The 13759-nt window shown below is 35.2% G+C and overlaps 1 protein-coding gene across 2 annotated transcripts in view; it reads right to left on the bottom strand.

The window, feature by feature from the left end:
- Positions 1 to 13449, bottom strand: part of cpx (synaptic transmission protein complexin) — a 338383-nt gene extending 324934 nt beyond the window's left edge. For both annotated transcript variants that reach the window (XM_076130760.1, XM_076130761.1), the window contains exon 1: positions 13332 to 13449. The gene's annotated coding sequence lies outside the window, so the exon portion shown is untranslated. The remainder of the gene's footprint in view (positions 1 to 13331) is intronic.
- Between the last annotated feature and the right edge of the window lie 310 nt (positions 13450 to 13759).

Genomic DNA, 13759 nt, shown 5'->3' with positions numbered 1-13759 from the left:
GCCCGTGAATATTCACCTTACATATACTTTCTTCATATCAATAAGTTATAGGAAAAATGTGAGATTTAATAATGCTATGACCGAAATATAATAAAAGGTCAGGTGCATAATACTCGTGACCGGTGGTCCTGTATGACAAGATGTATGGATGTGAATATAGCGAAGTAAGCTTATAATATTCTTTCCAAGTACCATTCTATGGTCTTTATCTACCCCTATAAGAAGAAGGCATGATTTTATGTGTATCCGAAATCTCAATTAGATAAAACGAAATTAGATAATACAATTTTGTTTCTTCTCAATAGCTACCTCAGTAATAAGTGTACTCGAGTTCAAATCTCAGGTCAAGTTTTAAAAATCTACTCACTATCCCCTGTGCGTATGAAGTTAAGGACCTCTACATATCAAAGTGCATGTAAAGCCAAAAACTCCTATATTAATTAGCTAAAAGTTCCGCACCAGGACTTTTCCTAGACTTGTAGGCTTAGCGTTTCAACTGTTTATCTCTGTTTTTATGAACAGTATTCGAACTCGGATGACTATAAGTAGGTGTACCGTATATCAACTTGTTCCCAGTCTATAGGAAATGATACTTTTCACAACATTCACTCGAACACAAAATGTACTCTTACAACATTTCCTTGATACTCGTACACTAGTCGAACACGCCGTACACCGTGTAGAGCGTAGAGTGAGTAGGGCGGTGTACGACACTGACAAGTGTCTGACACTTCCGACCTTGTTCACTTGATACTTGCGGGAACATCGCACTGATGTTGTCGATGCTGGGACTTGTACTTTTGCAAAATATTGAAGTAAAGCTGTGTACTTAAAATCAAGGATATAGCGAGGCTGTTAGTTTCAAATTGTTTTAGTTTTTGGGCATCAAATAGACAAATTTTCGTCGCTATCGACAACAGTATAGATAAATTTTGAATCAAACATTGATCAGTGCCCTTAGTGTATGGAGCAATAACATTTTTATTATTTAACTAGCTGACCCGCGCAACTTCGATTGCGTCACATGAGAGAGAATGGGTCAAAATTTTCCCCGTTTTCGTAACATTTTTTACTGGTACTCTGCCCGTATTGGTCGTAGCGTGATGATATATAGCCTATAGCCTTCCTCGACAAATGGACTATCTAACACTGAAAGAATTTTTCAAATCGGACCAGTAGTTCCTAAGATTAGCACAAACTCTTTAGCTTTATTAGTATAGATAGATAGATTAGTATAGATTTTGAATGTCAAACGCTCCCTTTGCGGTAGTATTGACTGCAGGGCATTGCTCTACGTTACAGCACTTAAAACTTGACTCGTTTAGCGTTTAAACCTGAAACCTGTAGGTAGATGTCCAGGTTAAATTTCAATAAGCGGCTAACTACCTGTTGTCTATTTACTAAAGGCAGATTAATTCTCTGTACTAACAGGTAGTTACAACAGGCTCAATGTGAAATATTGAACCGATACATTGATGGTTTTAACAGTACTAGTTTTAAATCGTCATAGCCCGGAATTTCGTAACATTGTCGGTATACGGGGATAGGCTCAAACCCTCATTACGCGGAATTAATATTGTAAATAGTGAATCACAGTTATTTCATAAACTTCTGACTAATCTTATAGATGTAACAGCCGTGATGTTACAAATATAAAGAAAATTCCATTCAAATTATATCTATAAAGTGAAGTAACTATATTTCTGTGTGCACTTGTGTGCCTGTGAGTGTCCTTCAATAGTTGTAGAGATAATAACACGCCGGCGACGGTCACTTGCAGTGCGAGTTGGAACTAGTTTAGTTGTGAACTTGTTGCGAGGATTGACACCGAGTGGCTTGTTCCATGCCGCGTGCATGCTTAGTATTGCTTAGCTAGGGATATTTACTGTGCAGGAAATGTACCGGCGATCACGAAGTTTGGAAGTAGACGTTTAGTTAGATGAAATTGAGAAGTTATTTAATCGACATCGATTTTGAAAGCGGTTTCTTGTTTTACATTTATCGGTACTTCAAAGTGTTAATCTATATTAATGAAAAAAATTAGATTATTTAGCACACCTCTCATATTTTTTTAAATATAAAGAAAAAATAGTTATTATTTGAACTAAGTAAAAGTTTGTAGGGATCGTAGCCAGTAGCATTATTTACTATTACTAGTATTATTTCACTATCAAAACCAATGTGAAAAATGCATGTATGTTAAAAAAATAACGCAGGGCTCGATCAAAAATACTATTTTTCTCCACAATTTAAACAATGCTCTATACTTTTGGAAACATCGCTACAAGTTTAAGCTGGCTATCAGTTACAGTGCTATAACAACAAGCAGTTACACACAATGTGCACTTGCACACAGAACTTAGAAAGTGCTGTGAGAGTGCACTTGTGTCAGTGTTCAAGGACGTCGCACATATTTGCACAAGTCGCTCGGTTTGTTTGTTTGTTGCGTCTGCCGCACACCTACGACTACGAGGCATGTACATTTTAATATTACAACTTTCTTGAAACAATGTTTAGATGTTCTATCTGTTTTGTAAGCATATAGGTGAGGTGAAATAAAAATCTACGATGTGTTGAAAAACTGAATATTTTTAACCGACTTTAAAAAAGGGGGAGGTTTTTAATTGAGTTTAAGTTGATTCTTGGTTTAGTTAGATAAACCCAAATAGAGACATTAATGTACTTACTATTTTATTCATCTCTTTGTTCATTAACATACACAGTACCGTAACTTCTAATGTAAATAAAACAAAATTTTCTGTCTACTATCAACTAGCCGCGATAATTTAGATCTACGCATTAAAAGTAAAAAAATATCAGCATAAAAACTCATGCAAAAGTAATGTCATTTCAATATTGAATTAATAACGACCTCGCTTGATGCTGCCAGACACAGAGAGAGAGAATAAGTTTATTCCTTCAATAAAGCAGGTGAGATCTAAGACTTAATAACAATATGAAATTAATTATGTCATTAGCAGGAGACTAAGTATAAGTGCATTAGTGCAGGCACGGAATAAAACACAAGGGTGCATTCATCTAGACAGAATTTTTATACCGATTTTATGTATTCGCAACATGTATGTTAAGACTGGTTTTAAATACGTATGTATAGTTTACAGTTCTTGGTCTTTTCATACGTTTTTTGATATCAGGTAACGTTATAACACCTTGTCATGTGCATAGAACTTAAGAGGTTAATCACACGAAATCCAAAATAAGCTTACAACGGCAACCGAGCACAAAGAGCATCAGATTTCACTGCGGCTCATAATTTAATGTCACCTCAAATGCGCCCTAAGAGGCAAGGACCGTCTGCACCCCGCCCCGAGGTAACGACAACTATAACTTTATTTTAATTCACTCTGGCATTCATAATTACTCGCATTTTAATTTCAAAATGCAATGAGATGCCAGCGACATCTATCGGTGTAGTGCAATTAAAAGTTTCCCCGTTGCCGTCGACAGATGGCATTAATTTAAAATATAGATGTTGAAGACGGAAAAAGTTGAAACAAGCTGCAGTTTACGATTTAGCACATAGTTTGTAGCGAGAGTAAATAAGTATTATTTATAGTGGAAAATGTTTCTGTTTACGAGTGCTTTTATAAATTGTAACATTAAATAACTGAGAGTCGAAGCTTAAAATTCCTGTAGAAATATTGATGTGCATGAAGAAGTTTGTAGGCATCGTAGCAAGTCGCTTTCTTTCTGTGTATTCTTATGGTAACTATTTTATTGGTATTATGTGTATTCTCATTGATATAATTTATAACAACAGCGAGAGTGAATCAGCATTTCTAATCTATCATCGATCGGCACTTCCAAAACTGATCTTCACTTTACTTTCCTCGTGATGTTTGCCTAAAATACCATCAAGCGACTACCAATCTCATGATAGACTGCCTCCTAAACGTTCAGTGAGTGCAACTAGCTCGGAGTGGTTCAATATTGTGTGTGTAGTGTGTACAGCACGCGCATAGGTGAGTACAAGCCAAGCTATTAGGATTAGACAAGCGCAGCAATGGAAAACGTTTCGGCGAGATTGCCGCGTCGAAGTCTATTCTCGTCTACATTATATTTGCCTGAATATCTCTACAATACATTGTACAATATTTTGAGAAATAGGGAGATAGAATAGATAGAGCAAATGCAAATAAAGCTGTTGTTTTGGTATTTGAAAATGGTAGTGGGAAAAAAACACGTGCTCTAGTTTTTTATCATGTGAGTATCGAATTAAAATTAATTACTTATTATTTCTGTAATAGTGTACTAAAATAATTTGTAAAAATATAAAATGTGTAAACGTCTTGAATAATAAACATGTTGTTTTTGTGCTTAGTTTCAAACAAGTTTATTTCCTTATTCCTGAAATCTTTTGTATTTTTCTTATGATTAACTATTGAAGTATCGTTTGTAAAGGTTAATAACTTTTATAAAACAAATGTTGTTACATGCTTTACGAAGCACAAAGATGTTCCGATAAAAAACTAACAGTACTAAAGATTGACTAAGTTTGTAGATCAACAACTGATTACTATGTAATAATGACCCACGTTAATGAGATAACATACTAGAATATTACGCATTAGGTAATGTTACAATCTGTTTGTTTTTGTTTTTATGAGAGAATAGGATTGTCTCACATATTACAGCCTTCAAAACCTGGGTAAAAATGGGGACGAAATGTAATGCAAAATTTTGAGGTTTATCTTGAAATCCATTTATTAATTTTGCCTTCCTAATTAACTGCTAAGTTACACCGCATGTAAAATCTGTAATTTCGTGCCTATTATTTGTTACAAGTGCAACGAACACCTCAAACACACACTAGCACACACACATGTGCTTGCACACACACACGTGCTTGCACACACGACACACATGATTGCACTAAACACACAAGCAGAACACGTCGTTTGTGACGCTGAACCAACACACATTCAAATGACGGAGTGTGTCCTCACTACAAACAGACCTGATACAGCCTATGTTTCTAGGAAGTGGCCTTTGAATGAAAATAGATAACATTTAGGAATAAGATTGATTTGTTGAATCGTATGGTCTTGATTAAAATCCAAATATGTAAATACACATACAAGGATGTTGCACAGAACTTTGGTAAAGAGCTTTTAAAAAAGCACATTTAAATATTGAAGTCTGATAAGTTCAAAATATCTTCAACATACCTACATGGCCCAAACAAAGACTTAAATCCTACTAAAATTATAAAAGCAAAAACTAATAACAAATACATAGATTTACGCATGTCTGTAACTGGTCCACGCAAAAACTGCCTTACAGATTTGAATGCAATTTGGTACACATGTGGTTTATAGGATATAGTAGGTGGACGAAGTCGCGGACAGAAGCTTGTCCTTTATATAGTTGCGTTTTCATATATTACTTAACATCACTATAGTCAGTAAAGCAATCAAAGTGATCCACTGCGTGAAGGTTTATTCTTTACGTGCAGACAGATAAATCGATGATCATTAATTTTCATTCACTCGCTGTTTACGTTCCATGCATTTTCATTTCCGCCCTGCGCCGCCCGCCCCCGCCCTCCGCCGCCCTCCGCCAGCCGTTCATTACTCAATATGGACAAACATATCGTACACGTGTATATTTATAACTTTATTAACGTGAAAATGTGCTGTAAACAATTACATAGTTATTGCTAGACTTCACTCGTTCATTCATCGTAATGGTCAGACTAGTGTCAAAGTTGTTCAAGCCTTTGATATGGCTAACTGTCTATGTGCCCTCTGAAGCACGTAGGCGCTCATCTCAAATACCACTATACGGCTACCCATCTATGGAATGTCCACGTTCAGGTTGCGTAACTCACTTATCGTTAACAGAAGCAAACGCAAATATGTCTGAACGCATGTAAGCATATTTACTAAATGGCAGATATCGGTGCCCAGAAACCATCCCCTAACTAGCCCCTAAATGCAACAAGAGGTTCCTTAAATCTTATAACACGTAGGTGGCATGCCTGAATCTCGTACTGACTGAAAATTATTGGCATTTATAAAATATCGAGAACATTCTGTCCGTAACATTCTACGAGTAAAGTATTTTGTTAAGAATTTGAAGCAAAATGTTCATAACTGATATTGAATACCTTCACATATTTCTCATCTCTGACATTCTTGTAAAAAGTGATTTAATTATTGAGTAGGAATACTGAAATGAATCTAAAAATAAAAATAAACTGCATTTTTTACCAGGTTTTGCTTATGTCTTTACTTGGGTATATTTTTAGTGAATTTATCTGTATTATCACATCTGGAATTCAAACTGTCGCACTAACTTAACTTATTTGGTTCAACTTTTTAGACGTATAAGTGTACTAACAAAATTATTTCGCAGTTAAATTTGAGTACTTATAGATTTTAAATGCATGGTTAGTTATTGAATATGTACCTAAAAATACACAAAGCTCTTATAAACACTTATAACACGCTGGTAACACCAAGTTATAATAATATGAAACTTAAATCTCTCCTCAAATAATCTTCTCCTAACACAATACTTGGAAGTGCGTATACCCAGTCTACCCACCCTTATTTAAAGGCGTGAAATTAATCTTTATTGCGTGATCCTTTAAAACAAACCTTCCTATAATCCGTCACTACATGTCCCACACTAACACGGTGAGATGAACAATATGAACAATATGTGCCATATGAGGGTGTATGTATGAAGGCGTCGTTCGTTTTAACTCGAGCTTGTAGACAAATGAAGAACGACTATTCAATGCCGACGACTAATCGTTGACTGTTGAAGAAGGAATTATTGGAAATGCATCATTGATTGAAATAGTCGAAGTGCTTCATTATGAAGAGTGGTTTTTTGTTCTCTCAATTTGTTTTATAGTTTAGCATTGGTTTTCGCATGGTTCGGTTTGGACTCTATTTTAAGAACTGTCTTGAGAACGTTGGACAAATTTTGCTATTAACTAATTCTGATAATCCTATAATTAAATTTTTAACTGACATTAAACGTTCAAAATGGAACAAATACAAAATACATACATAATATCATACCTGTTATACATAAATGTGTAGGCAGAAGTAAAGTAGATGAAACATACTTCTAAAGCTATCCTTGTAGATAATGAATTTGAACACAAATGTAAATAAGCTTAAATTTATATAAAGCTTTCTATTTGACTCATGTTTAGCAGACTTGTAGAGGTATAATGTTCCCGATTCTGTAAATCTGTTAAGAGCTTCACTGAATAGGTAGATCCCTAAATGTCATTACCATACAATTAATGTAAAACATTTCCCCCATACACATTACACATATATAATAATAATATAGTAATATAAACTCTCGTATTCATTCGAGACAGTTTCCGTTCATCGTGGTACGTGTGTAAGCGGATTTACAAACGATGGCCGCTACCGTGTAATTGCGCCACGAATGTGCTTCTCGCAGTACACCGTGTACATTGACGCATGTGTTCTGCGGCTCGCGGAGGATTATGATGTATCAACGTCAATGTATATTGGAATGTAAATGAGATGTTTTTGAATTATTGACGCGGTATTAATGCTTCAGAAATGAAAGTGTTTTTGAATTTTCAGGTAGTATTTCGAGCTCCAAAAACCTTTTGAACTGTAGTTATTGTTAAAAATCCTTGTTATAGATAGTGGCTACTATAAGTAATTGTTGTATTATTTTAGTACAAGTAGCTAATTTACCTCTTTGACAACGGTATTACACAAATCGCTTTTACTATTTTCGTGTGTGTATTAGCATTCACGTTATGCGTTGTTTAGAACAATAGCGTATACGACTGCAGTAGAATATAATTGGATGAGTGAGTACCCGGGATCAATTCATTAGTCGGAATAGTGTTATAAGCTTAAGCTTCAATAGCTTCGGTTTAAGCTTAGTAAATCTTAAACCGAAATCAAAGACCAATAACACTTTTTATTGGGATGAATATTTGGGTCATATAATGGGCATCATTATGTGACCCAAATATAAACCCATCAAGTAAAATAGGTGCGTTATAAACCAATATACTTAGATAATATCAACTGTAAGAATATCATTTCCTGCTTATCTAAGTAGTAAGAAGTGTAACAAGAAACCAAGCAATATTTTCAATAAAGCTCCCGCTACATGATTAGTTGTTAAGCGCCGTACAAAGAAGGAGGGAGTGAACGATGAGCGATCGCGCTCCTTGCACGGATTATCACTGTTGCAACACTGTGTCAACTGTGTTCTAACCACGCCGGGATAATGCGCCCGTATTTGTTTTATAATAGAGGTTTGTATTTATTTTCTATTTTACATTTTGTGATGAAAATTAATTGCTGTTTATTTTTAAGTTTTCTTTAGTTTTGTTAGTGTGAAACAAATTAAAGCTCTGTGCTTGTTGTTGTGCTTTCATTTTCAAGAATGTTTTTGCTTTAGGCATGCTTTTTAATTAAAAAAATGTCTTGAAATTGTTTGTTTAAGATTGCAACTCGTATTGTGAAAGCACAAAGATCAATAATTATTTGAAGCGACGTTTTCATAAAAATACTAATTTTGACAGAGTTTGCATTGATCAATCATGCAACGCACGCTAATGCTTTGTATATCAAAGCAATAGTAATATTGTAATACAATATATTATCATACAAATGTTAATATTAATATAATCTAATCAAAAATAGTCAAGTGTGAGTACTTTAATATACCTGTTCTGTTCTAGCTGTATGTTAATTCACCTCACCTTGACCTTTCGTTTAGTAGAGTAAAGAACAACGCTAGCTAGAGTTCGATTGAACCGAATAAAGTGTTTGTGATAGAGATGCCTTTGTTAACGCGATGCAATCTCACCGGCTGCAGTTAAAGCAACCTACAGCAATGTAGAGCAACGTAGAGCAACGTAGAGCATTGTAGAGTTGTAGTTAGAACTCTACCATTGTCTCTACTTCGGCACAAACAGCGCGAAGATTAAACAACAATTAACGGAAGGAAATTGAATAGATTTCTCGCTGAGCTTGGATTAACTGAAAAATATATCGCTCGCTGTCTTTACAGCCATTTGTAAATGTCTCTACAAAGATAACGTGGAACAAATGTTTGTTTAATGTCGGTATTAAGAAACTAGTTCAAGCTGGCCAAACTGTATAGATTTAATTCAACGATTCTTATTTTAATTACCTTCATTCTCTACAGATATACACAGCATCTCTACATAGGATTTACATGCATTCAGCACAAAATATATGTGTTCCATTAAGTAGCACTAACGAGGAAAGTTCTCTACTTTTCCCTATTCACAATTAGACCGAACTCTACCAACTATTCAATTTTAACAGACACAGCGTAATGTAGTTCAAAAGACATTAACGACAAGAAAAGTAGCTCTACATTCATGATGTAGAGTCACATCTGAGGACATTAGTCGCGAACAATAGCGCCGTAGAGTCGCGCCTGTGACCTCAATACCGGCTCTAGGAAACTCTGAAGAAGAATAACCGGTGAACTGTCGGAGCGACTCTACATCCGTCATCTTTAACACGTTTAGTTAGAGCCGGTGGGATTGATCGCGCAACTTTTGTTTGAACACTTCCCCTACTAATCTTATGACAGAGTTGTGTTCACTAAGTTTTTTATTGCATTATATTGAAGCTATATTTTTAGTCAGTTTTTGAAAGTGAAAAAGAAAGGCTTGCAAAGTTTGAGGCTTTGAGCATTTGATGTACTTAATAAATTTGTGAAACAATATTGTATTTAAAAATTAAAATACGTTTTCAGTTATTTGTAGACGTGTTGCATGATTCAATCTAATGATGTTTTTTTGGGTTGCTCGTATTTTCCCTATAAACTTATTCCTTAAATCGTATTTTAAAGTATTTTAGTTACATTTTTTCTTATACTTAAATGCAAAAATTCAAACAACTGAATCCAAAGATTTTCTAATCCTATTGGTTCCATAATGACTTTAAAATGCAATAATTACATCTAGCGACATTGTCGTGATAAGAGTATGTCCTTGACCTCGCACAACACGCTGGTTATCCTGCACACAGAGATGCTATTAATACAGCTATGTCCATGTTGGTATCGCTAATTTAATTGATAAGTATTTAATTTAGTACATCATTGTGATGATGTTCCAAATATATACACTTGATACAATAAGGACAAATGAGGCAAAAATAGTGTAGAGAATTGTAGAGTTTGTCGGATCGGTGTAAAGTTATTGATTTAGAAGGAGAATTATTATTATCTGAAAATCTCTATGATATTATGGTACAATGGTTTTATATAGTTAGTTTCGTATACTTAAACTCTTTATTAAGCTAAAGAAGTTTGTCGAGGTCGTAGCAAAGGGCATTTTTTGGTATCTGCAATATAATAGGTAAAGAGCGTTATTATAATTATGAAAAATCTATATTTTGATGTGCTGCTAAAATATCCTGCGGTTAAAATCAAGGGTCAAGCAAGCATGCGGTATTACTGCTCCAGTTCTTTTAAAACCGCAATACCTAATTGTACACATTACTTCATTGAGATGATCTTAAGTGTGAAGCCTAAGTAATGTTCTTTAGTACACGAAACTTGTGTAAAAATGTGTAGCTTATTTTATTGGATCATTTTGTTGAATGACGATATTACCTAAACGTCTTTGAAATAAGCTTATAAAGCTTATGGTAGTGATTATGTTTATGCTAAGTAGTAAAATAGTTTACTTAGAAAAATGTCATTAGATTTACATAATCTAAGTCTCTATTACATCTCTAAACTGTGACATTAAATGTAATAGAGCTCTTTTAAAGTGAAAGACATTTTTAAACTAGAATCCGATTACCAATGTGACCTTTATCTAAGTATGTAGTTATTTTATAATAGTAGGGACGCTCTTTACAAAGAATTTTATAGCTCTAGTTAAAAACAAATTTGTATAGTCAGTTTGATAGTTTTGATTTAGTGTAAGGTTGTGTTAAATTTATCGTTCGGTCAACTTCTATTTTACAAAACCTTTTGTTACATATAGCTTAAATATAAAGAATTCGTATTGAAGTTGACACATAAGAAATTTGATTTACGAAAACACGTAGAGCTTGAAAACGTTTTTTCACCGGAAACTAAGTACTACCAGAACTATTATTTTCGAATTAAAGAAGCGATATTATGTGACTACGAGTAATACAGCTCTACATTGTCAAGGTTTCAATCAATAAATAACGACTTCGTGACATATATCGATCACACGCGTCCTATTCCTACGACTGTGTGACATTTTATCACAAACATATTTGTCCTCATATTACTCAAGGAAAATGGTAGAGTCGGAAAATACTCTACCTACACTTATTTCGGGATTTTTCACCATTTTAATATTACATTCATAAGTACACAACGTAACTAGTTATTTGAGTGTGATATGTAGAGTCAGGTGCGGGGTCAGCCCTCTACCCTGCCGAACTACCGTTTAATTAACAACATTTACACAAGCCAAAATATATCTTAAACGCTTCTACGTAAGGTTGAAATTACTTTGAGGGAATGTGGCTTAATTATTATAATTCATATCGCTTAGTAATAGCAGAGTTTCAAGTGAAAGCTTTTCATTTGAGCGTCTGAGCTGTGCGCTCTACATGTAGAGATGTAGAGTCAGCCTTCAAACATACTGTTCATATTGTGAGAGGGATAGGGGATTAACGTTTGTGTACACAGTTATATAATTATTTGATTTGAAACTAAGTGCGTGTTGGCACTTATCAATTATAATTGTTTGAGAATTGCCGTCTTAGAGGATGGTGTAGTAGTGAGCTCAATTATTAACAAAGTTTATTTCCTAAACTAAGCAATTTTTGAACCTTTATTATATTACTTTGTAATAGGTTTCGATGTTTTATTTATCTCATATGAAAACAGATGGTATACTACTGTAACTACTAACGGTTTATTTGACAGACAAAATAATTCGTTAATTATCATCAAAAGGTATAAGAAAACAATTTTCTGACAATCAGCTGATCCTGTTACGTAACAATAGAAACTCAAACGCTACTAATGCGTAATTCCCAGGCTTTAGATTATTTAACAATGTATCTGTACAGCATTTATGAAACATATTAGTACATTGTCATTACTTATATATTTTCCCCACATCAGATTTGAGTACAATAGAGATCGATACAAGAAAGTAGAGACATCAAAAAACCAAGACTAATAAATTATGCAATTTCGCTAATCCTTTGTTCATTCCTTTTAGCGGATATAATTAATGAGTGTCGTGACTTCCTCCACCTCACAGTTTCTTTCCAATTTCGACGTTATTATCTCTCCCTTAGTTAGAACCAAATTATGTAGAGTTTGAACTTTTGCAGCCCCTTGATTAAGCTTCGAACTAAACACATAAAAAGACAAGATTGATGGTCAGGATCACGGCACACGAAAAAGGTAGAGCCCATTTATTCCCAAATCCAACACGTTTAGGTCATATGTGAGAGCAAAGGTCTGTGTATTCGCTTGTTCAGTAAAAACTCGAACAGGCCCAAATTCCCGGGGCACAGCGGGTAGAGCGGTGGAGCGGTGGAGCGGCCGGGTCAAGCGGGCCATAGGGTTTACTGCCTCTGCCGCCCGCGGCTCGCGATCAAAATATGTTATAGCCAACGATTACGACGATTGCTTAGCTGCGCCAATGCGACGACTCTACCCCACTCTACATTAATATTAATTTTAAGTCTACGGTTTCAGTAATTAAAGCATAAATAACTGAAATGGAAATCGTTTCAATGATAAACTGTTCACAAAACGATTACGAGTTTGCGAGGTTTGTAGGCTTCCAATGTAGAGCTAATCAGGTTTAATTGCTATTGTTCCCAAATTACGGCGCCTGGAATTATTTTCATAGCAGAACGTAACACGGCTGAAAATCGTAAATTTCTTGTAGGTACTAACGTAAATATTATGCAACTGTATTTACAGTTATACGAAGTACACTTAACCACAACTTATAGGTTATATTACTAACTCTACTGTCTCTACGCGAATATTTTTCGGCTCATTAGCTCCAAAAAACGTTGCAGTGCTACACAAAGTGTGTGCGCGCGAATCCGTCTGACATCCGACCTATTATTAATGCATAGAGCACAACATGGAACACTCTACATGACTCACAGACAGTTTTATCATTTACTAATGTAATTAGCGGACAGTAGAGTCTATACTACTGTACACCACAACAATATCGACAGTTTAATTCATATTTGTTTGTTCATGAAATATGTAGAGCTTCCGGCCGTATTTTTTGTCGATAAATACGACGTACAAGTGTTTGGTGGACAATGAAAGTGACTTACCGTAGTGTGTAGGTCGGTGGTGTTGCGAGTGGCGGGTGATTGTCGGCGGTAGAGTCGGTAGAGTCGGTAGAGTCGCGCGGTACGTCCGTCGCGCGTGGGGCCCGGGCGCCGACTGGCCGCGTCGATCGATAGCGCGCCCATGCTGCGTTACGTTTCGTTTACACCAATCATTCCGGAACGTACTTACGTTTTTATGACATATTTTTTGTGCAAAACTTATTTAGAGCGATGTCAATTGCAATAAATAAAACAGATAATACCGTTCACTGCAGAAACGCATCGAAATATGTCGCATGCCAAGAGACGCGCGGATGACAACTCATTATGCAATTATACTAACGCAGTGTCCAGCTGATGTTTGAGTAAACAATCACACATTATCTATTTGGTCTGTGTGTAAATGATTTTTTAATGGAGAATGTTATTTG

Source organism: Anticarsia gemmatalis, chromosome 24 (assembly GCF_050436995.1).
Source record: "Anticarsia gemmatalis isolate Benzon Research Colony breed Stoneville strain chromosome 24, ilAntGemm2 primary, whole genome shotgun sequence".
Classification (NCBI taxonomy): domain Eukaryota; kingdom Metazoa; phylum Arthropoda; class Insecta; order Lepidoptera; family Erebidae; genus Anticarsia; species Anticarsia gemmatalis.
Note: the sequence above shows the minus strand (reverse complement) of the source record. Positions and strands in the feature narration are given on the sequence as shown.